This window comes from Pseudophryne corroboree (genome assembly GCF_028390025.1).
Source record: "Pseudophryne corroboree isolate aPseCor3 chromosome 12 unlocalized genomic scaffold, aPseCor3.hap2 SUPER_12_unloc_1, whole genome shotgun sequence".
Taxonomy (NCBI): Eukaryota; Metazoa; Chordata; class Amphibia; order Anura; family Myobatrachidae; genus Pseudophryne; species Pseudophryne corroboree.
The window spans coordinates 541,843-563,958 of NW_026967485.1; the positions used below are offsets into that span (position 1 = coordinate 541,843).

The following is a 22,116-nucleotide window of genomic DNA, read 5'->3' on the forward strand; positions in this document are numbered from 1 at the left end:
TACCCCCCTGTCAAGTGAAGGAGATCCAACTGAGGCAGCACAAGGGAATTCTCGAAAGAAGAACAAGGCTAGAGGAAGATCTGAGACAAAGAAATCTGACTTTTACCTGAGCTGACCAGAGGAAAACACAAACACAGTCCCCCACTACCACAAATAATGCTGTCGAGTTTCACACATTTGGGGAAATCACAGGGGTCAGCATACCCAGAATGCAATGAATGAACCTCACACTGGGAGAATAATCTTCATGACCATGGTATCTCCTATGCAAAATAAGTATGATTTGGGATAGGGCTGGGGAGGGCCGCTGCTCAGGCACATCTCTGTCAAGTAAAGGAGATTCAACTGAGGCAGCATAAGGGAACTCTCATCTGGGGACAACAACTGCAGGGAGAACACATATTTTCAGATGAACATGGGAGGGCAGAAGGCTGCCTAATACTGAAGCACCCCCAAACAACAAACCAAATGCAACAACTAGTGCAAGCATTCCTGGGGGAAGGCCTGCAGCAGATGGATTTGCATATGGTGATGTCATCCAAGCAGTGGGTCAAAGTTGGCTTCAACCCTCGTCTGCATATGAAAAGAGAAAAGTGTCGTGCAGGGCATGGCGGCCTTTTGCGGCGCTTGGATGACCCCTAGTTCGCATTAAACACCTCCACCCTCCTTTGGTGTGGGGCTCATGTTGGCTATGCCCCAGCCCCTGAAGCATTCAAGCTGATTTCTTGCAGTAGCTGGGCACTGTAACAGCTCCAGAGCTGCTCTGTACGGCAAGTAAAAGGGTGTGGGCCCTGCAGCACTACCTGTAGTTTGCATTGTGCATTGGAAGGCACAAAGTAAGCAGACGGGAGAAGTAAGGATAGTGCGCAAGGCCATAGAATGGAGCGGCTTAAGAAAAGAGAAGTGGAAACAGACAGCAAACTAGGCTGGAGAGAGACCTGAGACAAAGAGATCTGAATTATACGAGAGCCGACCAGGGGAAACACAAATTATGCAGTCAAGTTTCCCACATTTGGGGAAATCGCAGGGGCAGCACATCCAGAGTGCAATGGGTGAGCCTTGCCCTGGGAGAAGCACCTTCATGATTATAGTATCTCACCTGGCAGGTAAGTAGAAGTTGGGCTAGAGCTGGGGAGGGTCGCTGCTCGGGCACCCCCCTGTCAAGTGAAGGAGATCCAACTGAGGCAGCACAAGGGAACTCTCAAAAGAAGAACAAGGCTAGAGGAAGAACTGAAACAAAGAAATCTGACTTTTACCAGAGCTGACCAGAGGAAAGCACAAACACAGTCCCCCACTACCACAAATAATGCAGTTGAGTTTCCCACATTTGGGGAAATCACAGGGGTCAGCATACCCAGAATGCAATGAATGAACCTCACCCTGGGAGAACAATCTTCAAGACCATGGTCTCTCCTATGCAAAATAAGTATGATTTGGGATAGGGCTGGGGAGGGCCGCTGCTCAGGCACATCTCTGTCAAGTAAAGGAGATTCAACTGAGGCAGCACAAGGGAACTCTCATCTGGGGACAACAACTGCAGGGAGAACACATATTTTCAGATGAACATGGGAGGGCAGAAGGCTGCCTAATACTGAAGCACCCCCAAACAACAAACCAAATGCAACAACTAGTGCAAGCATTCCTGGGGGAAGGCCTGCAGCAGATGGATTTGCATATGGTGATGCCATCCAAGCAGTGGGTCAAAGTTGGCTTCAACCCTCGTCTGCATATGAAAAGAGAAAAGGGGCGTGCAGGGCATGGCGGCCTTTTGCGGCTCTTGGATGACCCCTAGTTCGCATTACACACCTCCACCCTCCTTCGGTGTGGGGCTCATGTTGGCTATGCCCCAGCCCCTGAAGCATTCAAGCTGATTTCTTGCAGCAGCTGGGCACTGTAACTACTCCAGAGCTGCTCTGTAAGGCAAGTAAAAGGGTGTGGGCCCTGCAGCACTACCTGTAGTTTGCATTGTGCGTTGGAAGGCACGAAGTAAGCAGACGGGAGAAGTCAGGATAGTGCGCAAGGGCATAGAAGGGAGCGGCTGAAGAAAAGAGAAGTGGAAACAGACAGCAAACTAGGCTGGAGAGAGACCTGAGACAAAGAGATCTGAATTATACGAGAGCCGACCAAGGGAAACACAAATTATGCAGTCAAGTTTCCCACATTTGGGGAAATCACAGGGGCAGCACAACCAGAGTGCAATGGGTGAGCCTTGCCCTGGGAGAAGCACCTTCATGATCATAGTATCTCACCTGGCAGGTAAGTAGGAGTTGGGCTAGAGCTGGGGAGGGTCGCTGCTCGGGCACCCCCCTGTCAAGTGAAAGAGATCCAACTGAGGCAGCACAAGGGAACTCTCGAAAGAAGAACAAGGCTAGAGGAAGATCTGAAATAAAGAAATCTGATTTTTACCAGAGCTGACCAGAGGAAAGCACAAACACAGTCCCCCACTACCACAAATAATGCAGTCGAGTTTCCCACATTTGGGGAAATCACAGGGGTCAGCATACCCAGAATGCAATGAATGAACCTCACCCTGGGAGAACAATCTTCATGACCATGGTATCGCCTATGCAAAATAAGTATGATTTGGGATAGGGCTGGGGAGGGCCGCTGCTCAGGCACATCTCTGTCAAGTAAAGGAGATTCAACTGAGGCAGCACAAGGGAACTCTCATCTGGGGACAACAACTGCAGGGAGAACACATATTTTCAGATGAACATGGGAGGGCAGAAGGCTGCCTAATACTGAAGCACCCCCAAACAACAAACCAAATGCAACAACTAGTGCAAGCATTCCTGGGGGAAGGCCTGCAGCAGATGGATTTGCATATGGTGATGTCATCCAAACAGTGGGTCAAAGTTGGCTTCAACCCTCGTCTGCATATGAAAAGAGACAAGGGGCGTGCAGGGCATGGCGGCCTTTTGCGGCGCTTGGATGACCCCTAGTTCGCATTACACACCTCCACCCTCCTTCGGTGTGGGGCTCATGTTGGCTATTCCCCAGCCCCTGAAGCATTCAAGCTGATTTCTTGCAGCAGCTGGGCACTGTAACTGCTCCAGAGACGCTCTGTAAGGCAAGTAAAAGGGTGTGGGTCCTGCAGCACTACCTGTAGTTTGCATTGTGCGTTGGAAGGCACGAAGTAAGCAGACGGGAGAAGTCAGGATAGTGCGCAAGGGCATAGAAGGGAGCGGCTCAAGAAAAGAGAAGTAGAAACAGACAGCAAACTAGGCTGGAGAGAGACCTGAGACAAAGAGATCTGAATTATACGAGAGCCGACCAGGGGAAACACAAATTATGCAGTCAAGTTTCCCACATTTGGGGAAATCGCAGAAGCAGCACACCCAGAGTGCAATGGGTGAGCCTTGCCCTGGGAGAAGCACCTTCATGATCATAGTATCTCACCTGGCAGGTAAGTAGGAGTTGGGCTAGAGCTGGGGAGGGTCGCTGCTCGAGCATCCCCCTGTCAAGTAAAGGAGATTCAACTGAGGCAGCACAAGGGAACTCTCATCTGGGGACAACAACTGCAGGGAGAACACATATTTTCAGATAAAAATCTTGGTCATGCTCTGGTTTCTCTTCAGAACGAACAAATCTTTCGCCTTTTATTAAAGATTTCCGTGGAGAGGAGCAAAACCGAGTTTTATCTAAATTTTTGCATGCCCCATCTTTTTGGGGTTTCTTTTATCGGTTTAAAGATAGAATGAGTGTGCTTTAATGTAAGCTCATTTGCATAGAAATGACAGTAAATGTTTGTTTCTTTTCAAACAGAACTTTCTTGACCATGCTACTTGCTTGAAAGATCTGGGAGCACATGGAATACAGTACAAACCATGCTTATAGCAAGGAGAAGACAGGTGAGAAATCTGCTTTCTTTCAAATTGGGCGCTCACTTTGATCTGAATGAGGACTGCTGGCACGGCACTCAGGCGACAGGTGGAATCTTGGTCATGCTCTGGTTTCTCTTCAGAACGAACAAATCTTTCGCCTTTTACTAAAGATTTCCGTGGAGAGGAGCAAAACTGAGTTTTATCTCAATTTTTGCATGCCCCATATTATTGGGGTTTCTTTTATCGGATTAAAGACAGAACGAGTGTGCTTTCTTGTTAGCTTTAATGTAAGTTTATTTGCATAACAATGACAATAAATGTCTGTTTCTTTTCAAGCAGAACTTTCTTGACCATACTAATTGCTTGAAAGATCTGGGAGCACATGGAAAAGAGTACAAACCATGCTTATAGCAAGGGGAAGCCTGGTGAGAAATCTGCTTTCTTTCTTTCAAATTGGGTGCTCACTTTGAGCTGAATGAGGACTGCTGGCATGGCACTCAGGCGACAGGTGGAATCTTGGTCATGCTCTGGTTTCTCTTCAGAACGAACAAATCTTTCGCCTTTTACTAAAGATTTCCGTGGAGAGGAGCAAAACTGAGTTTTATCTCAATTTTTGCATGCCCCGTCTTATTGGGGTTTCTTTTATCAGTTTAAAGATAGAACGAGTGTGCTTTAATGTAAGCTCATTTGCGTAGAAATGACAGTAAATGTTTGTTTCTTTTCAAACAGAACTTTCTTGACTATACTAATTGCTTGAAAGATCTGGGAGCACATGGAAAAGAGTACAAACCATGTTTATAGCAAGGGGAAGCCTGGTGAGAAATCTGCTTTCTTTCTTTCTTTCAAATTGGGTGCTCACTTTGAGCTGAATGAGAACTGCTGGCATGGCACTCAGGCGACAGGTAGAATCTTGGTCATGCTGTGGTTTCTCTTCAGAACGAACAAATCTTTCGCCTTTTACTAAAGATTTCCGTGGAGAGGAGCAAAACTGAGTTTTATCTCAATTTTTGCATGCCCCATCTTATTGGGGTTTTATTTTATTGGTTTAAAGATAGAACGAGTGTGCTTTAATGTAAGCTCATTTGCATAGAAATGACAGTAAATGTTTGTTTCTTTTCAAACAGAACTTTCTTGACCACACTAATTGTTTGAAAGATCTGGGAGCACATGGAAAAGAGTACAAACCATGTTTATAGCAAGGGGAAGCCTGGTGAGAAATCTGCTTTCTTTCATTCAAATTGGGTGCTCACTTTGAGCTGAATGAGAACTGCTGGCATGGCACTCAGGCGACAGGTGGAATCTTGGTCATGCTCTGGTTTCTCTTCAGAACTAACAAATATTTCGCCTTTTATTAAAGATTTCCGTGGAGAGGAGCAAAACTGAGTTTTATCTCAATTTTTGCATGCCCCATATTATTGGGGTTTCTTTTATCAGTTTAAAGACAGAACGAGTGTGCTTTCTTGTTAGCTTTAATGTAAGTTTATTTGCATAACAATGACAGTAAATGTTTGTTTCTTTTCAAACAGAACTTTCTTGACCATGCTACTTGCTTGAAAGATCTGGGAGCACATGGAAAACAGTACAAACCATGCAGTATCACAAGAGCCTTTATTTGATCTTTCATGAAGATAGAGCAGAATTGAGGACACGTCAACAATTTCTGCCGAAGGTGGTTCATCTTTCCACATGGTGCCTTTGGCCACTGACACCTTCGTTGAGTCAAAGTCTCTGGCTGTGGTCAGAACTTTGAAAATTTAAGTCACCAGAACGGTTCAGATTAGGAAAACAGAGGCTCTGTTTGTCCTGTATGCTCCCAACATGATTGGGTGTCCTGCTTCCATGCAGACCATTATGCGCTGGATCTGTGGTAAGATTCAGCATGCTCATTCCACGGCAGGATTGCCGTTACTGAATTAGGTGAAGACCCATTCTACTAGAAAGGTGGGTTCATCCTGGGCAGCTGGTCGGGGAGTCTCGGCATTGCAACTTTGCCGAGCAGCTATTTAGTAAACACTTTTGCTAAGTTTTACAAGTTTGATACCTTGGCTGATGATAACCTCAAGTTAGGTCATTCGGTGCTGCAGAGTCGTACGCACTCTCCCACCCGTTCAAGAGCTTTGGTATAACCCCATGGTTCTTAATGTGACCCCAGCATCCTCTAGGTCGTATGAGAAAATAGGATTTTAATACCTACCAGTAAATCCTTTTCTCTTAGTACGTAGAGGATGCTGGGCACCCGTCCCAGTCCATACTGTGTCTGCAGTTATTACTTGTGGTTATACACATGTTGTGTTACGGTTCTGGTCAGCTTTTTGCTGCAATTGTTCATGCCGTTGGCTTGTGTTCTGTTGAATGCCACGTTCTGCGGCATGCTTAAGGTGTGAGCTGGTAAGATGCTCACCTTAGTTTAACAATAAATCCTTTCCTCGAAATGTCCGTCTCCCTGGGCACAGTTCCTATAACTGGAGTCTGGAGGAGGGGCATAGAGGGAGGAGCCAGTTCACACCCTTTGAAAGTCTTAAAGTGCCCATGTCTCTTGCGGATCCCGTCTATACCCCATGGTTCTTAATGTGACCCCAGCATCCTCTACGGACTAAGAGAAAAGGATGCCCTTGTGTACTATCCTGACTTCTCCTCCCGTCTGCTTACTTTGTGCCATCCAACGCACAATGCGAACTACAGGTGGTGCTGCAGGGCCCACACCCTTTTACTTGCCTTACAGAGCAGCTCTGGAGCTGTTACAGTGCCCAGCTGCTGCAAGAAATCAGCATGAATGCTTCAGGGGATGGGGCATGGCCAACATGAGCCCCACACCAAAGGAGGGTGGGGGTGTTTAATGCAAACTAGGGGTCATCCAAGCACTGCAAAAGGCCGCCATGCCCTGCATGCCCCTTTTCTCTTTTTATATGCAGATGAGGGTTCCAGCCAACTTTGGCCCACTGCTTGGATGACATCACCGTATGCAAATCCGTCTGCTGCAGACCTTCCCCCAGGAATGCTTGTACTAGTTGTTGGATATGGTTTGATATTTGATGGTGCTTCAGTATTAGGCAGCCTTCCGCCCTCCCATGTTCATCTGAAAAGATGTGGTCTCCCTGCAGTTGTTGTCCCCAGACGAGAGTTCCCTTGTGCTTCCTCATTTGAATCTCCTTAACTTGACGGGGGAGGGGCTGCCCGAGCTGCCACCCTCCCCAGCCCTATCCCAACTCATACTTATTTTACATATTAGATCTCTTGATCATGAAGATTGTTCTCACAGGGTGAGGTTCATCCATTATATTTTAAAATAGGAAGGTACAAATTACATATTTGAATTGCATCTATGTGCTGGATTCAAATGTCCCCCCCCCCTTCCTTTCTCAATTGTGCCCGTCAGCAGCTATTCTAAGGTTGCTGCCAATGGGTGTGACACATTAATTTCTTCTGTGGGGTACACTGGACTCCACAAGGATTCACATTGGGGTGTAGAGTAGGATCTTGATCTGAGGCACCAACCGGCTCAAAGCTTTTGACTGTTCCCAAGAAGCTCAGTGCATTCTCCTCTATAACCCCGCTTCCATGAACAGGGAGCTCAGTTTGTAGTTGGTGCCTTCAGTAGCAGGCCAATTAACAGGGGCCTGCCTCAGGCAGCCTATTCTTAGCTATTAATTTTGACAAGAAAAGAAGAACTTGTTTTATGAGAATCTACAAGGGCTGCAGCAGGCTAGGTCTAATAGACATCTTTACTGCAGCTTCATCACTCCGAGCGGCGCTGTATACTCCCGTGCCCTGGTTGCTGGGTCACTGCAGTGGAGGCTCCGGTTTCATCCTAAGGTCAGTCACACACACACCACCCTTCCGGATCACGAGGCCGCTGATGAAGGGGAGCGAGGCCGTAGGGGGTGGGCCGTGTGCGCACTGCGGTGGACACTGATTACTGGGCAGCCGCTCCACTAGCCACCAGGTACAGTTAAGGAGCACAGGTCTGGGGGTTTTTCTCCTATATTAACCCAATTTTGTACTGCCCGCAGCGCATTGTGATAGGTAATAGGGCCTGATTCAGGTTGGATTGCAATCACAATAAGCGATCCAACTGCAAAAATTGCTAAGAGCATACGCATGTGCCTGCATTTTCTGCGGCACCCCGCATAGAATGTGATCGCCTCTGCCTGTCAATCGGGGCGGGGAAGGGGGGGAGAGGTGGGTCAGCAACACTCCATTTCTAAGTCAGGGATGGAGCGGTGCGGGGGCAAGGCTTCAAAATGGGGTCTGCAACGGAGGAGACACAGGGGGCGTGGTCACAGCGGCTGTATGACATCACATTCAGCCGCTGTGATCACAAAAATGGTGGCGGCTTCCTGCGCGCACATACAGTCTGCACCAGCAGGAGCCTACACCATTTTTTATGATCACGCTGAACTGCAGTGCGACTGCAATTACAGCATGGTCAAGAAGGGAGGCGTCATGCTGGGTGGCCATGCCCTGTCACTGTGCAGGAGCCAGCACCGCTCACACACTAGTCCCCGGGTGCAGCCCCCAACCCCCGGGACACCCGGAGCAACAAAATGTAGATTCAGGCCACCAGGCCACGCCCCTACCTATGAAACCATGCCTCCTTTTTACCATTGCGCTGCTTATCTGCGCGCACTGCATTACAATCTCCCTCGCCACCTCTCTGGGTGTCACCAGTGATAGTGACACCTCTGCCATGCTTGTAGCAGCTGGTCCTAAGATCTACGCCTCAAACCCTGAGTGTTTGCCCTTGTGACTTGTTGATCATCATAGCGAAGCAGATGCTTACAGAAAACTGCAGGGGCTTAGATTGAAAATAAAAAAATTGATGGGTATAAGGTAGAGAGGAGCGGGTTCGGTTCTCCGAGAACCGAATTCCCCACGAACTCCACGTGGTTTACACTGGTCCGAGGCAGGCTCGGTTGTTCCCGCCTGACTCGGAAAACCTGAACAAGGGAAAATGTCATCATCCCGCTGTCGGATTCTCGCGAGATTCGGATTCCATATAAAGAGCTGCGCGTTGCTGCCATTTTTACTCGTGCATTGAAGAGAGAGCGGAGAGGACGTGGCTATGTTCTCTCAGTGGAAATCTCAATATCAGTGCTCAGTATCAGTGGTTACTTATTGCTGCTCAGTAATACTAGTAGTGTGTCTCTCCTGCTCAGTGTCAGTTCTCAGTAGTATCCTCATCAGTGCTCAGTATCACTGCTCATTGTCTTGTGCTGCATTGTGATGCTCAGCATACTACAGTACATTACTAATAGTCCAGTGCTGCATCTTGCTGCTCAGTGTCAGTTCTAGTATCCTCATCAGTGCTCACTATCACTGCTCATTGCATTGTGGTGTTCTGTATACTACAATAACATAGTAACATAGTTTTTGAGGTTGAATAGAGGCAAATTGCCCATCGTGTTCAACCTGTTTTAAGTTGTGATGATTCTACATACTTGCTGAATAATGTTTTATGACTAGTTAGCTACTATAACTCATGTTACCCCCGGATTAACCATGTTGATATTTTAAGTATTATAACCTTGGATAGCTTTTTCATTCAGAAATGTATCCATTCCTTTTTTAAATCCAATTACAGAGTCCGCCATTACCACCTTCCCTGGCAGGGAATTCCACATCCTGATTGCCCTAACAGTGAAGAAACCTTTCCTCCATTGCGTTCTGAACTTTCCTCCAGTCGCAGCGAGTGACCACGTGTTCTTTTAATAAATAATTCCTCTGATAACTCTTTGTTATGTATCTTTACATATTTGAAGATATTAATAATATCTCCTCTTAGGCACCTCTTTTCTAGTGTATAAATATTCAGCCTAGTAAGTCTTTCCTTATAGTCCAGTACTTTTAGGCCTTTAATCAATTTAGTCTTCAGGATCTCTTACACTTCCATGAGCAGCAGAGTAGTGCAATGGAAGCATGCTGGGCCCATAACCCAGAGGTTGATTGATCGAAACTATCCTCTGCTATGTGCATTTTTTTTTTTATAATTAAAGTAATCAAAAACTGGGATTGATATTTTGGCTCTTTTATTTTTACTTAAAGTACAATAACTTTTATCATTTTAATTTGTTTTAATAGTATATTGACAGCATTGTTTTCTTTAAAAAATCCACTTAATTTTCTTTACCCTATTACTGAAATGGTAATTGACAAAAACAAACTACATTGTCACCAGAAGAGCAATGCAAAATGTACAAGTGATATATGAAAATCATCTTCCATCTTGAATTTCAATGATGCATTGGGACAACAATTTGTGAGAAACATCTTCACCCATAAAGAAAGATTTTCTTAATTCCTTACCTGTGTGCTGATTAGATATCACCTTGTTTTCACATTAAACAGACTTCCCCATGAGGAAGCAGCAAGGATGCAGTGACGTTTCCTGGTGTCAACCTGTATTATTTCAGTAGACATTGAAATGAGGATGCATCTTTGATGCCTTTCCAATGAAGCAAGTTTATTTCAGTAATAGGTGAAAAACCATTCCTACAAAGGTGTTAATCAGAGACTTGGCTTTGTGGACACTTTTCAGAGAGCAAATTTGTTAGCATAAACATAAAATCAGAAAATGAAGAGCTGTTTAATCACTCAATTGGACTTTTCTGCCAGCATATTTTTTTTTCTCTGCAACCCACTGCTAAACTGTGCTTCCTAGCTGTTTTTTTTATAAAATCACTTAATCAAATCTAGCTCTGATTACATCAGAGAAGGCCAGGTACCCTACACCATAAGGGTTTTTTTTGAAATTTTGACTTGTCTACTTAAAGATCACCAAAATCTGATTACAAGGTCAATTACATCCCTGGGTGGGATTGAACCACCAACCTTTTGGTTAATAGCCAAACATGCTAACCGATTGCGCCACAGAGACACGTTGCAAAAGTCAATACTGACAAAGGCTAATAATCATTCATCTAGAACGTTTCCTAGAAAAACTTTAAAAAGTCAATAATCTGGAGAATTTTTGTAAGAAACACATTGGTACTTTCCCATGATGAGTGAGTGCTTCAGGATTTCTTGCACTTACATGGGCTATTAACCAAAAGGTTGGTGGTTCAATCCCACCCAGGGATGTAATTGACCTTGTCATCAGATTTTGGTGATCTTTAAGAAGACAAGTCAAAATTTCAAACCCCCTCTTATGGTGTAGGGTACCTGGCCTTCTCTGACGTAATCAGAGTTAGATTTAATTAAGTGATTTTATAAAAAACAGCTAGGAAGCACAATTTAGCAGTGGGTTGCAGAGAAAAAAATAACATTTTAAACCTACCGGTAATTTTTTTTTCTCGTAGTCCGTAGAGGATGATGGGGACTCCGTAAGGACCATGGGGGATAGACGGGCTCCACAGCAGACATGGGCACTTTAAGAAAGACTTTAGATCTGGGTGTGCACTGGCTCCTCCCTCTATGCCCCTCCTCCATACCTCAGTTAGAGAAACTGTGCCCAGAGGAGACGGACAGTACGAGGAAAGGATTTTTGTTAATCCAAGGTCAAGATTCATACCAGCCACACCAATCACACCGTATAACTTGTGATATACTACCCAGTTAACAGTATGAAAACAACATAGCATCAGTCCAAGACCGATGAAAACTAACATATAACCCTTATGTAAGCAATAACTATATACAAGTCTTGCAGAAGTAGACCGCACTTGGGACGGGCACCCAGCATCCTCTACGGACTACGAGAAAAAGATTTACCGGTAGGTTTAAAATCTTATTTTCTCTTACGTCCTAGAGGATGCTGGGGACTCCGTAAGGACCATGGGGATTATACCAAAGCTCCCAAATGGGCAGGAGAGTGCGGATGACTCTGCAGCACCGATTGAGCAAACAGGAGGTCCTCCTCAGCCAGGGTATCAAACTTATAGAACTTTGCAAAGGTGTTTGAACCAACTTTGACCCACTGCTTGGATGACATCACCATATGCAAATCCATCTGCGGCAGGCCTTCCCCCAGGAATGCTTGCACTAGTTGTTGCATTTGGTTTGTTGTTTGGGGGTGCTTCAGTATTAGGCAGCCTTCTGCCCTCCCATGTTCATCTGAAAATATGTGTTCTCCCTGCAGTTGTTGTCCCCAGATGAGAGTTCCCTTGTGCTGCCTCAGTTGAATCTCCTTTACTTGACAGAGATGTGCCTGAGCAGCGGCCCTCCCCAGCCCTATCCCAAATCATACTTATTTTGCATAGGAGATACCATGGTCATGAAGATTGTTCTCCCAGGGTTAGGTTCATTCATTGCATTCTGGGTATGCTGACCCCTGTGATTTCCCCAAATGTGGGAAACTCAACTGCATTATTTGTGGTAGTGGGGGACTGTGTTTGTGCTTTCCTCTGGTCAGCTCTGGTAAAAGTCAGATTTCTTTGTCTCAGATCTTCCTCTAGCCTTGTTCTTCTTTCGAGAGTTCCCTTGTGCTGCCTCAGTTGGATCTCCTTCACTTGACAGGGGGGTTCCCGAGCAGCGACCCTCCCCAGCTCTAGCCCAACTCCTACTTACCTGCCAGGTGAGATACTATGATCATGAAGATGCTTCTCCCAGGGCAAGGCTCACCCATTGCACTCTGGGTGTGCTGCCCCTGCGATTTCCCCAAATGTGGGAAACTTGACTGCATAATTTGTGTTTCCCCTGGTCGGCTCTCATATAATTCAGATCTCTTTGTCTCAGGTCGCTCTCCAGCCTAGTTTGCTGTCTGTTTCCACTACTTTTTCTTGAGCCCCTCCCTTCTATACCCTTGTGCACTATCCTGACTTCTCCCGTCTGCTTACTTTGTGCCTTCCAACGCACAATGCAAACTACAGGTAGTGCTGCAGGGCCCACACCCTTTTACTTGCTTTACAGAGCAGCTCTGGAGCTGTTACAGTGCCCAGCTGCTGCAAGAAATCAGCTTGAGTGCTCCAGGGGCTGGGGCATAGCCAACATGAGCCCCACACCGAAGGAGGGTGGAGGTGTTTAATGCGAACTAGGGGTCATCCAAGCGCCGCAAAAGGCCGCCATGCCCTGCACACCCCTTTATTCTTTTCATATGCAGACGAGGGTTGAAGCCAACTTTGACCCACTGCTTGGATGACATCACCATATTCAAATCCATCTGCTGCAGGCCTTCCCCCAGGAATGCTTGCACTAGTTGTTGCATTTGGTTTGTTGTTTGGGGGTGCTTCAGTATTAGGCAGCCTTCTGCCCTCCCATGTTCATCTGAAAATATGTGTTCTCCCTGCAGTTGTTGTCCCCAGATGAGAGTTCCCTTGTGCTGCCTCAGTTGAATCTCCTTTACTTGACAGAGATGTGCCTGAGCAGCGGCCCTCCCCAGCCCTATCCCAAATCATACTTATTTTGCATAGGAGATACCATGGTCATGAAGATTGTTCTCCCAGGGTTAGGTTCATTCATTGCATTCTGGGTATGCTGACCCCTGTGATTTCCCCAAATGTGGGAAACTCAACTGCATTATTTGTGGTAGTGGGGGACTGTGTTTGTGCTTTCCTCTGGTCAGCTCTGGTAAAAGTCAGATTTCTTTGTCTCAGATCTTCCTCTAGCCTTGTTCTTCTTTCGAGAGTTCCCTTGTGCTGCCTCAGTTGGATCTCCTTCACTTGACAGGGGGGTGCCCGAGCAGCGACCCTCCCCAGCTCTAGCCCAACTCCTACTTACCTGCCAGGTGAGATACTATGATCATGAAGATGCTTCTCCCAGGGCAAGGCTCACCCATTGCACTCTGGGTGTGCTGCCCCTGCGATTTCCCCAAATGTGGGAAACTTGACTGCATAATTTGTGTTTCCCCTGGTCGGCTCTCATATAATTCAGATCTCTTTGTCTCAGGTCTCTCTCCAGCCTAGTTTGCTGTCTGTTTCCACTTCTTTTTTCTTGAGCCCCTCCCTTCTATACCCTTGTGCACTATCCTGACTTCTCCCGTCTGCTTACTTTGTGCCTTCCAACGCACAATGCAAACTACAGGTAGTGCTGCAGGGCCCACACCCTTTTACTTGCTTTACAGAGCAGCTCTGGAGCTGTTACAGTGCCCAGCTGCTGCAAGAAATCAGCTTGAATGCTTCAGGGGCTGGGGCATAGCCAACATGAGCCCCACACCGAAGGAGGGTGGAGGTGTTTAATGCGAACTAGGGGTCATCCAAGCGCCGCAAAAGGCCGCCATGCCCTGCACACCCCTTTTTTCTTTTCATATGCAGACGAGGGTTGAAGCCAACTTTGACCCACTGCTTGGATGACATCACCATATGCAAATCCATCTGCTGCAGGCCTTCCCCCAGGAATGCTTGCACTAGTAGTTGCATTTGGTTTGTTGTTTGGGGGTGCTTCAGTTTTAGGCAGCCTTCTGCCCTCCCATGTTCATCTGAAAATATGTGTTCTCCCTGCAGTTGTTGTCCCCAGATGAGAGTTCCCTTGTGCTGCCTCAGTTGAATCTCTTTTACTTGACAGAGATGTGCCTGAGCAGCGGCCCTCCCCAGCCCTATCCCAAATCATACTTATTTTGCATAGGAGATACCATGGTCATGAAGATTGTTCTCCCAGGGTTAGGTTCATTCATTGCATTCTGGGTATGCTGACCCCTGTGATTTCCCCAAACGTGGGAAACTCAACTGCATTATTTGTGGTAGTGGGGGACTGTGTTTGTGCTTTCCTCTGGTCAGCTCTGGTAAAAGTCAGATTTCTTTGTCTCAGATCTTCCTCTAGCCTTGTTCTTCTTTCGAGAGTTCCCTTGTGCTGCCTCAGTTGGATCTCCTTCACTTGACAGGGGGGTGCCCGAGCAGCGACCCTCCCCAGCTCTAGCCCAACTCCTACTTACCTGCCAGGTGAGATACTATGATCATGAAGATGCTTCTCCCAGGGCAAGGCTCACCCATTGCACTCTGGGTGTGCTGCCCCTGCGATTTCCCCAAATGTGGGAAACTTGACTGCATAATTTGTGTTTCCCCTGGTCGGCTCTCATATAATTCAGATCTCTTTGTCTCAGGTCTCTCTCCAGCCTAGTTTGCTGTCTGTTTCCACTTCTTTTTTCTTGAGCCCCTCCCTTCTATACCCTTGTGCACTATCCTGACTTCTCCCGTCTGCTTACTTTGTGCCTTCCAACGCACAATGCAAACTACAGGTAGTGCTGCAGGGCCCACACCCTTTTACTTGCTTTACAGAGCAGCTCTGGAGCTGTTACAGTGCCCAGCTGCTGCAAGAAATCAGCTTGAATGCTTCAGGGGCTGGGGCATAGCCAACATGAGCCCCACACCGAAGGAGGGTGGAGGTGTTTAATGCGAACTAGGGGTCATCCAAGCGCCGCAAAAGGCCGCCATGCCCTGCACACCCCTTTATTCTTTTCATATGCAGACGAGGGTTGAAGCCAACTTTGACCCACTGCTTGGATGACATCACCATATTCAAATCCATCTGCTGCAGGCCTTCCCCCAGGAATGCTTGCACTAGTTGTTGCATTTGGTTTGTTGTTTGGGGGTGCTTCAGTATTAGGCAGCCTTCTGCCCTCCCATGTTCATCTGAAAATATGTGTTCTCCCTGCAGTTGTTGTCCCCAGATGAGAGTTCCCTTGTGCTGCCTCAGTTGAATCTCCTTTACTTGACAGAGATGTGCCTGAGCAGCGGCCCTCCCCAGCCCTATCCCAAATCATACTTATTTTGCATAGGAGATACCATGGTCATGAAGATTGTTCTCCCAGGGTTAGGTTCATTCATTGCATTCTGGGTATGCTGACCCCTGTGATTTCCCCAAATGTGGGAAACTCAACTGCATTATTTGTGGTAGTGGGGGACTGTGTTTGTGCTTTCCTCTGATCAGCTCGGGTAAAAGTCAGATTTCTTTGTCTCAGATCTTCCTCTAGCCTTGTTCTTCTTTCGAGAGTTCCCTTGTGCTGCCTCAGTTGGATCTCCTTCACTTGACAGGGGGGTGCCCGAGCAGCGACCCTCCCCAGCTCTAGCCCAACTCCTACTTACCTGCCAGGTGAGATACTATGATCATGAAGATGCTTCTCCCAGGGCAAGGCTCACCCATTGCACTCTGGGTGTGCTGCCCCTGCGATTTCCCCAAATGTGGGAAACTTGACTGCATAATTTGTGTTTCCCCTGGTCGGCTCTCATATAATTCAGATCTCTTTGTCTCAGGTCTCTCTCCAGCCTAGTTTGCTGTCTGTTTCCACTTCTTTTTTCTTGAGCCCCTCCTTCTATACCCTTGTGCACTATCCTGACTTCTCCCGTCTGCTTACTTTGTGCCTTCCAACGCACAATGCAAACTACAGGTAGTGCTGCAGGGCCCACACCCTTTTACTTGCTTTACAGAGCAGCTCTGGAGCTGTTACAGTGCCCAGCTGCTGCAAGAAATCAGCTTGAATGCTTCAGGGGCTGGGGCATAGCCAACATGAGCCCCACACCGAAGGAGGGTGGAGGTGTTTAATGCGAACTAGGGGTCATCCAAGCGCCGCAAAAGACCGCCATGCCCTGCACACCCCTTTTTTCTTTTCATATGCAGACGAGGGTTGAAGCCAACTTTGACCCACTGCTTGGATGACATCACCATATGCAAATCCATCTGCTGCAGGCCTTCCCCCAGGAATGCTTGCACTAGTAGTTGCATTTGGTTTGTTGTTTGGGGGTGCTTCAGTTTTAGGCAGCCTTCTGCCCTCCCATGTTCATCTGAAAATATGTGTTCTCCCTGCAGTTGTTGTCCCCAGATGAGAGTTCCCTTGTGCTGCCTCAGTTGAATCTCCTTTACTTGACAGAGATGTGCCTGAGCAGCGGCCCTCCCCAGCCCTATCCCAAATCATACTTATTTTGCATAGGAGATACCATGGTCATGAAGATTGTTCTCCCAGGGTGAGGTTCATTCATTGCATTCTGGGTATGCTGACCCCTGTGATTTCCCCAAATGTAGGAAACTCGACTGCATTATTTGTGGTAGTGGGGGACTGTGTTTGTGCTTTCCTCTGGTCAGCTCTGGTAAAAGTCAGATTTCTTTGTCTCAGATCTTCCTCTAGCCTTGTTCTTCTTTCGAGAGTTCCCTTGTGCTGCCTCAGTTGGATCTCCTTCACTTGACAGGGGGTGCCCAAGCAGCAATCCTCCACAGCTCTAGCCCAACTCCTACTTACCTGCCAGGTGAGATACTATGATCTTCACTGTTAGGGCAATCAGGATGTGGAATTCCCTGCCAGGGAAGGTGGTAATGGTGGACTCTGTAATTGGATTTAAAAAAGGAATGGATACATTTCTGAATGAAAAAGCTATCAAAGGTTATAATACTTAAAATATCAACATGGTTAATCCGGGGGTAACATGAGTTGTAGTAGTTAACTAGTCATAAAACATTATTCAGCAAGTATGTAGAATCATCACAACTTAAAACAGGTTGAACACGATGGGCAATTTGCCTCTTTTCAACCTCAAAAACTATATTACTATATGTTACTATATTACTATGTTACTGTAGTATACAGAACACCACAATGTAATGAGCAGTGATAGTGAGCACTGATGAGGATACTAGAACTGACACTGAGCAGCAAGATGCAGCACTGGACTATTAGTAATGTACTGTAGTATGCTGAGCACCACAATGCAGCACAAGACAATGAGCAGTGATACTGAGCACTGATGAGGATACTACTGAGAACTGACACTGAGCAGGAGAGACACACTACTAGTATTACTGATCAGCAATAAGTAACCACTGATACTGAGCACTGATATTGAGATTTCCACTGAGAGAACATAGCCACGTCCTCTCCACTCTCTCTTCAATGCACGAGTAAAAATGGCGGCAACGCGCAGCTCTTTATATGAAATCCGAATCTCGCGAGAATCCGACAGCGGGATGATGACATTTTCCCTTGTTCAGGTTTTCCGAGTCAGGCGGGAACAACCGAGCCTGCCTCGGACCAGTGTAAACCACGTGGAGTTCGTGGGGAATTCGGTTCTCGGAGAACCGAACCCGCACCTCTCTACCTTATACCCATAAATTTTTTTATTTTCAATCTAAGCCCCTGCAGTTTTCTGTAAGCATCTGCTTCGCTATGATGATCAACAAGTCACAAGGGCAAACACTCAGGGCTTGAGGCGTAGATCTTAGGACCAGCTGCTACAAGCATGGCAGAGGTGTCACTATCACTGGTGACACCCAGAGAGGTGGCGAAGGAGATTGTAATGCAGTGCGCGCAGATAAGCAGCGCAATGGTAAAAAGGAGGCATGGTTTCATAGGTAGGGGCGTGGCCTGGTGGCCTGAATCTACATTTTGTTGCTCCGGGTGTCCCGGGGGTTGGGGGCTGCACCCGGGGACTAGTGTGTGAGCGGTGCTGGCTCCTGCACAGTGACAGGACATGGCCACCCAGCATGACGCCTCCCTTCTTGACCATGCTGTAATTGCAGTCGCACTGCAGTTCAGCGTGATCATAAAAAATGGTGTAGCCTTCTGCTGGTGCAGACTGTATGTGCGCGCAGGAAGCCGCCACCATTTTTGTGATCACAGCGGCTGAATGTGATGTCATACAGCCGCTGTGACCATGCCCCCTGTGTCTCCTCCGTTGCAGACCCCATTTTGAAGCCTTGCCCCCGCACCGCTCCATCCCTGACTTGGAAATGTAGTGTTGCTGACCCCCCTCTACCCCCCTGCCCCGATTGACAGGCAGAGGCGATCGCATTCTCTGCGGGGTGCCGCAGAAAATGCAGGCACATGCGTATGCTCTTAGCAATTTTTGCAGTTGGATCGCTTATTGTGATTGCAACCCAACCTGAATCAGGCCCTATTACCTATCACAATGCGCTGCGGGCAGTACAAAATTGGTTTAATATGGGAGAAAAACCCCCAGACCTGTGCTCCTTAACTGTACCTGGTGGCTTGTGGAGCGGCTGCCCAGTAATCAGTGTCCACGCCAGTGCGCACACGGTCCACCCCCTACGGCCACGCTCCCCTTCATCAGCGGCCTCGTGATCCGGAAGGGCGGTGTGTGTGTGACTGACCTTAGGAAGAAACCGGAGCCTCCGCTGCAGTGATCCAGCAACCAGGGCACGGGAGTATACAGCGCCGCTGGGAGTGATGAAGCTGCAGTAAAGATGTCTATTAGACCTAGCCTGCTGCAGCCCTTGTAGATTCTCATAAAAAAAGTTCTTATTTTCTTGTCAAAATTAATAGCTAAGAATAGGCTGCCTGAGGCAGGCCCCTGTTAAGTGGCCTGCTACTGAAGGCACCAACTACAAACTGAGCTCCCTGTTCATGGAAGCGGGGTTATAGAGGAGAATGCGCTGAGCATCTTGGGAACAGTCAAAAGCTTTGAGCCGGTTGGTGCCTCAGATCAAGATCCTACTCTACACCCCAATGTGAATCCTTGTGGAGTCCAGTGTACCCCACAGAAGAAATTAATGTGTCACACCCATTGGCAGCAACCTTAGAATAGCTGCTGACGGGCACAATTGAGAAAGGAAGGGGGGGGGGACATTTGAATCCAGCACATAGATGCAATTCAAATATGTAATTTGAACCTTCCTATTTTAAAATATAATGGATGAACCTCACCCTGTGAGAACAATCTTCATGATATAGAGATCTCATATGCAAAATAAGTATGAGTTGGGATAGGGCTGGGGAGGGTAGCTGCTCGGGCAAGCCCCTCCCCCGTCAAGTTAAGGAGATTCAACTGAGGAGGCACAAGGGAACTCTCGTCTGGGGACAACAACTGCAGGGAGACCACATCTTTTCAGATGAACATGGGAGGGCGGAAGGCTGCCTAATACTGAAGCACCATCAAATATCAAACCATATGCAATAACTAGTACAAGCATTCCTGGGGGAAGGTCTGCAGGAGACGAATTTGCATACGGTGATGTCATCCAAGCAGTGGGCCAAAGTTGGCTGGAACCCTCATCTGCATATGAAAAGAGAAAAGGGTTATGCAGGGCATGGCGGCCTTTTGCGGCGCTTGGATGACCCCTAGTTCGCATTAAACACCTCCACCCTCCTTCGGTGTGGGGCTCATGTTGGCTATGCCCCAGCCCCTGAAGCATTCAAGCTGATTTCTTGCAGCAGCTTGGCACTGTAACAGCTCCAGAGCTGCTCTGTAAGGCAAATAAAAGGGTGTGGGCCCTGCAGCACTACCTGTAGTTCGCATTGTGCGTTGGAAGGCACAAAGTAAGCAGACGGGAGAAGTCAGGATAGTGCGCAAGGGCATAGAAGGGAGCGGCTCAAGAAAATAGAAGTGGAAACAGACAGCAAACTAGGCTGGAGAGAGACCTGAGACAAAGAGATCTGAATTATACGAGAGTCGACCAGGGGAAACACAAATTATGCAGTCAAGTTTCCCACATTTGGGGAAATCGCAGGGGCAGCACACCCAGAGTGCAATGGGTGAGCCTTGCCCTGGGAGAAGCACCTTCAAGATCATAGTATCTCACCTGGGAGGTAAGTAGGAGTTGGGCTAGAGCTGGGGAGGGTCGCTGCTCGGGCACCCCCCTGTCAAGTGAAGGAGATCCAACTGAGGCAGCACAATGGAACTCTCGAAAGAAGAACAAGGCTAGAGGAAGATCTGAGACAAAGAAATCTGACTTTTACCAGAGCTGACCAGCGGAAAACACAAACACAGTCCCCCACTACCACAAATAATGCAGGCGAGTTTCCCACATTTGGGGAAATCACAGGGGTCAGCATACCCAGAATGCAATGAATGAACCTCACCCTGGGTGAACAATTTTCATGACCATGGTGTCTCCTATGCAAAATAAGTATGATTTGGGATAGGGCTGGGGAGGGCCGCTGCTCAGGCACATCTCTGTCAAGTAAAGGAGATTCAACTGAGGCAGCACAAGGGAACTCTCATCTGGGGACAACAACTGCAGGGAGAACACATATTTTCAGATGAACATGGGAGGGCAGAAGGCTGCCTAATACTGAAGCACCCCCAAACAACAAACCAAATGCAACAACTAGTGCAAGCATTCCTGGGGGAAGGCCTGCAGCAGATGGATTTGCATATGGTGATGTTATCCAAGCAGTGGGTCAAAGTTGGCTTCAACCCTCATCTGCATATGAAAAGAGAAAAGGGGCGTGCAGGGCATGGCAGCCTTTTGCGGTGCTTGGATGACCCCTAGATTGCATTAAACACCCCCACCCTCCTTTGGTGTGGGGCTCATGTTGGCCATGCCCCATCCCATGAAGCATTCAAGCTGATTTCTTGCAGCAGCTGGGCACTGTAACAGCTCCAGAGCTGCTCTGTAAGGCAAGTAAAAGGGTGTGGGCCCTGCAGCACTACCTGTAGTTTGCATTGTGCGTTGGAAGGCACAAAGTAAGCAGACGGGAGGAGAAGTCAGGATAGTGCACAAGGGTATAGAAGGGAGGGGCTCAAGAAAAAAGAAGTGGAAACAGACAGCAAACTAGGCTGGAGAGAGACCTGAGACAAAGAGATCTGAATTATACGAGAGCCGACCAGAGGAAACACAAATTATGCAGTCAAGTGTCCCACATTTGGGGAAATCGTAGGAGCAGCACACCCAGAGTGCAATGGGTGAGCTTTGCCCTGGGAGAAGCACCGTCCTGATTATAGTATCTCACCTGGGTGTGCTGCCCCTGCGATTTCCCCAAATGTGGGAAACTTGACTGCATAATTTGTGTTTCCCCTGGTCGGCTCTCATATAATTCAGATCTCTTTGTCTCAGGTCTCTTTCCAGCCTAGTTTGCTGTCTGTTTCCACTTCTTTTTTCTTGAGCCCCTCCCTTCTATACCCTTGTGGACTATCCTGACTTCTCCTCCTGTCTGCTTACTTTGTGCCTTCCAATGCACAATGCAAACTACAGGTAGTGCTGCAGGGCCCACACCCTTTTACTTGCCTTACAGAGCAGCTCTGGAGCTGTTACAGTGCCAAGCTGCTGCAAGAAATCAGCTTGAATGCTTCAGGGGCTGGGGCATGGCCAACATGAGCCCCACACCGAAGGAGGGTGGGGGTGTTTAATGCGAACTAAGGGTCATCCAAGCGCCGCAAAAGGCCGCCATGCCCTGCATACCCCTTTTCTCTTTTCATATGCAGATGAGGGTTCCAGCCAACTTTGGCCCACTGCTTGGATGACATCACTGTATGCAAATCCGTCTTCTGCAGACCTTCCCCCAGGAATGCTTGTACTAGTTGTTGAATTTGGTTTGTCGTTTGGGGGTGCTTCAGTATTAGGCAGCCTTCTGCCCTCCCATGTTCATCTGAAAATATGTGTTCTCACTGCAGTTGTTGTCCCCAGATGGGAGTTCCCTTGTGCTGCCTCAGTTGAATCTCCTTTACTCTAAAACTTTTAAAACTTAGCAAAAGTGTTT

At 47.6% G+C, this 22,116-nt stretch overlaps 20 non-coding genes and 4 pseudogenes across 20 annotated transcripts; 14 read left to right on the forward strand and 10 right to left on the reverse strand.

The window, feature by feature from the left end:
• Nucleotides 1-116: 116 nt before the first annotated feature.
• LOC134982757 (U1 spliceosomal RNA) lies at nucleotides 117-280 on the reverse strand. The gene has a single exon (XR_010191424.1). It is a non-coding gene; the product is annotated as a U1 spliceosomal RNA (small nuclear RNA).
• Nucleotides 281-951: 671 nt separating this feature from the next.
• LOC134982235 (U1 spliceosomal RNA) lies at nucleotides 952-1,114 on the reverse strand. Its single transcript, XR_010190979.1, has one exon. It is a non-coding gene; the product is annotated as a U1 spliceosomal RNA (small nuclear RNA).
• A 152-nt stretch (nucleotides 1,115-1,266) lies between these two features.
• Nucleotides 1,267-1,430, reverse strand: LOC134982524 (U1 spliceosomal RNA). The gene has a single exon (XR_010191212.1). It is a non-coding gene; the product is annotated as a U1 spliceosomal RNA (small nuclear RNA).
• Nucleotides 1,431-2,101: 671 nt separating this feature from the next.
• On the reverse strand, nucleotides 2,102-2,264 carry LOC134982250 (U1 spliceosomal RNA). The gene has a single exon (XR_010190991.1). It is a non-coding gene; the product is annotated as a U1 spliceosomal RNA (small nuclear RNA).
• A 152-nt stretch (nucleotides 2,265-2,416) lies between these two features.
• On the reverse strand, nucleotides 2,417-2,580 carry LOC134982580 (U1 spliceosomal RNA). The gene has a single exon (XR_010191263.1). It is a non-coding gene; the product is annotated as a U1 spliceosomal RNA (small nuclear RNA).
• Nucleotides 2,581-3,251: 671 nt separating this feature from the next.
• Nucleotides 3,252-3,414, reverse strand: LOC134982912 (U1 spliceosomal RNA). Its single transcript, XR_010191541.1, has one exon. It is a non-coding gene; the product is annotated as a U1 spliceosomal RNA (small nuclear RNA).
• Nucleotides 3,415-3,558: 144 nt separating this feature from the next.
• On the forward strand, nucleotides 3,559-3,674 carry LOC134982405 (U5 spliceosomal RNA). Its single transcript, XR_010191104.1, has one exon. It is a non-coding gene; the product is annotated as a U5 spliceosomal RNA (small nuclear RNA).
• Nucleotides 3,675-3,944: 270 nt separating this feature from the next.
• Nucleotides 3,945-4,060, forward strand: LOC134982354 (U5 spliceosomal RNA). Its single transcript, XR_010191057.1, has one exon. It is a non-coding gene; the product is annotated as a U5 spliceosomal RNA (small nuclear RNA).
• Nucleotides 4,061-4,346: 286 nt separating this feature from the next.
• On the forward strand, nucleotides 4,347-4,462 carry LOC134982369 (U5 spliceosomal RNA). Its single transcript, XR_010191070.1, has one exon. It is a non-coding gene; the product is annotated as a U5 spliceosomal RNA (small nuclear RNA).
• Nucleotides 4,463-4,740: 278 nt separating this feature from the next.
• LOC134982394 (U5 spliceosomal RNA) lies at nucleotides 4,741-4,856 on the forward strand. Its single transcript, XR_010191093.1, has one exon. It is a non-coding gene; the product is annotated as a U5 spliceosomal RNA (small nuclear RNA).
• A 275-nt stretch (nucleotides 4,857-5,131) lies between these two features.
• Nucleotides 5,132-5,247, forward strand: LOC134982430 (U5 spliceosomal RNA). The gene has a single exon (XR_010191127.1). It is a non-coding gene; the product is annotated as a U5 spliceosomal RNA (small nuclear RNA).
• Nucleotides 5,248-10,624: 5,377 nt separating this feature from the next.
• On the reverse strand, nucleotides 10,625-10,698 carry TRNAN-AUU (transfer RNA asparagine (anticodon AUU)). The gene has a single exon. It is a non-coding gene; the product is annotated as a tRNA-Asn (tRNA).
• Nucleotides 10,699-12,002: 1,304 nt separating this feature from the next.
• On the forward strand, nucleotides 12,003-12,166 carry LOC134982484 (U1 spliceosomal RNA). The gene has a single exon (XR_010191176.1). It is a non-coding gene; the product is annotated as a U1 spliceosomal RNA (small nuclear RNA).
• A 152-nt stretch (nucleotides 12,167-12,318) lies between these two features.
• Nucleotides 12,319-12,460, forward strand: LOC134982872 (U1 spliceosomal RNA; annotated as a pseudogene).
• Nucleotides 12,461-13,151: 691 nt separating this feature from the next.
• On the forward strand, nucleotides 13,152-13,315 carry LOC134982485 (U1 spliceosomal RNA). The gene has a single exon (XR_010191177.1). It is a non-coding gene; the product is annotated as a U1 spliceosomal RNA (small nuclear RNA).
• A 152-nt stretch (nucleotides 13,316-13,467) lies between these two features.
• Nucleotides 13,468-13,609, forward strand: LOC134982873 (U1 spliceosomal RNA; annotated as a pseudogene).
• A 692-nt stretch (nucleotides 13,610-14,301) lies between these two features.
• LOC134982496 (U1 spliceosomal RNA) lies at nucleotides 14,302-14,465 on the forward strand. The gene has a single exon (XR_010191187.1). It is a non-coding gene; the product is annotated as a U1 spliceosomal RNA (small nuclear RNA).
• Nucleotides 14,466-14,617: 152 nt separating this feature from the next.
• Nucleotides 14,618-14,759, forward strand: LOC134982874 (U1 spliceosomal RNA; annotated as a pseudogene).
• A 692-nt stretch (nucleotides 14,760-15,451) lies between these two features.
• LOC134982486 (U1 spliceosomal RNA) lies at nucleotides 15,452-15,615 on the forward strand. The gene has a single exon (XR_010191178.1). It is a non-coding gene; the product is annotated as a U1 spliceosomal RNA (small nuclear RNA).
• Nucleotides 15,616-15,767: 152 nt separating this feature from the next.
• LOC134982875 (U1 spliceosomal RNA) lies at nucleotides 15,768-15,909 on the forward strand (annotated as a pseudogene).
• Nucleotides 15,910-16,600: 691 nt separating this feature from the next.
• LOC134982604 (U1 spliceosomal RNA) lies at nucleotides 16,601-16,764 on the forward strand. The gene has a single exon (XR_010191285.1). It is a non-coding gene; the product is annotated as a U1 spliceosomal RNA (small nuclear RNA).
• Nucleotides 16,765-20,068: 3,304 nt separating this feature from the next.
• LOC134982254 (U1 spliceosomal RNA) lies at nucleotides 20,069-20,231 on the reverse strand. Its single transcript, XR_010190995.1, has one exon. It is a non-coding gene; the product is annotated as a U1 spliceosomal RNA (small nuclear RNA).
• Nucleotides 20,232-20,383: 152 nt separating this feature from the next.
• On the reverse strand, nucleotides 20,384-20,547 carry LOC134982741 (U1 spliceosomal RNA). The gene has a single exon (XR_010191410.1). It is a non-coding gene; the product is annotated as a U1 spliceosomal RNA (small nuclear RNA).
• A 674-nt stretch (nucleotides 20,548-21,221) lies between these two features.
• Nucleotides 21,222-21,377, reverse strand: LOC134982329 (U1 spliceosomal RNA). Its single transcript, XR_010191036.1, has one exon. It is a non-coding gene; the product is annotated as a U1 spliceosomal RNA (small nuclear RNA).
• Nucleotides 21,378-22,116: the final 739 nt, after the last annotated feature.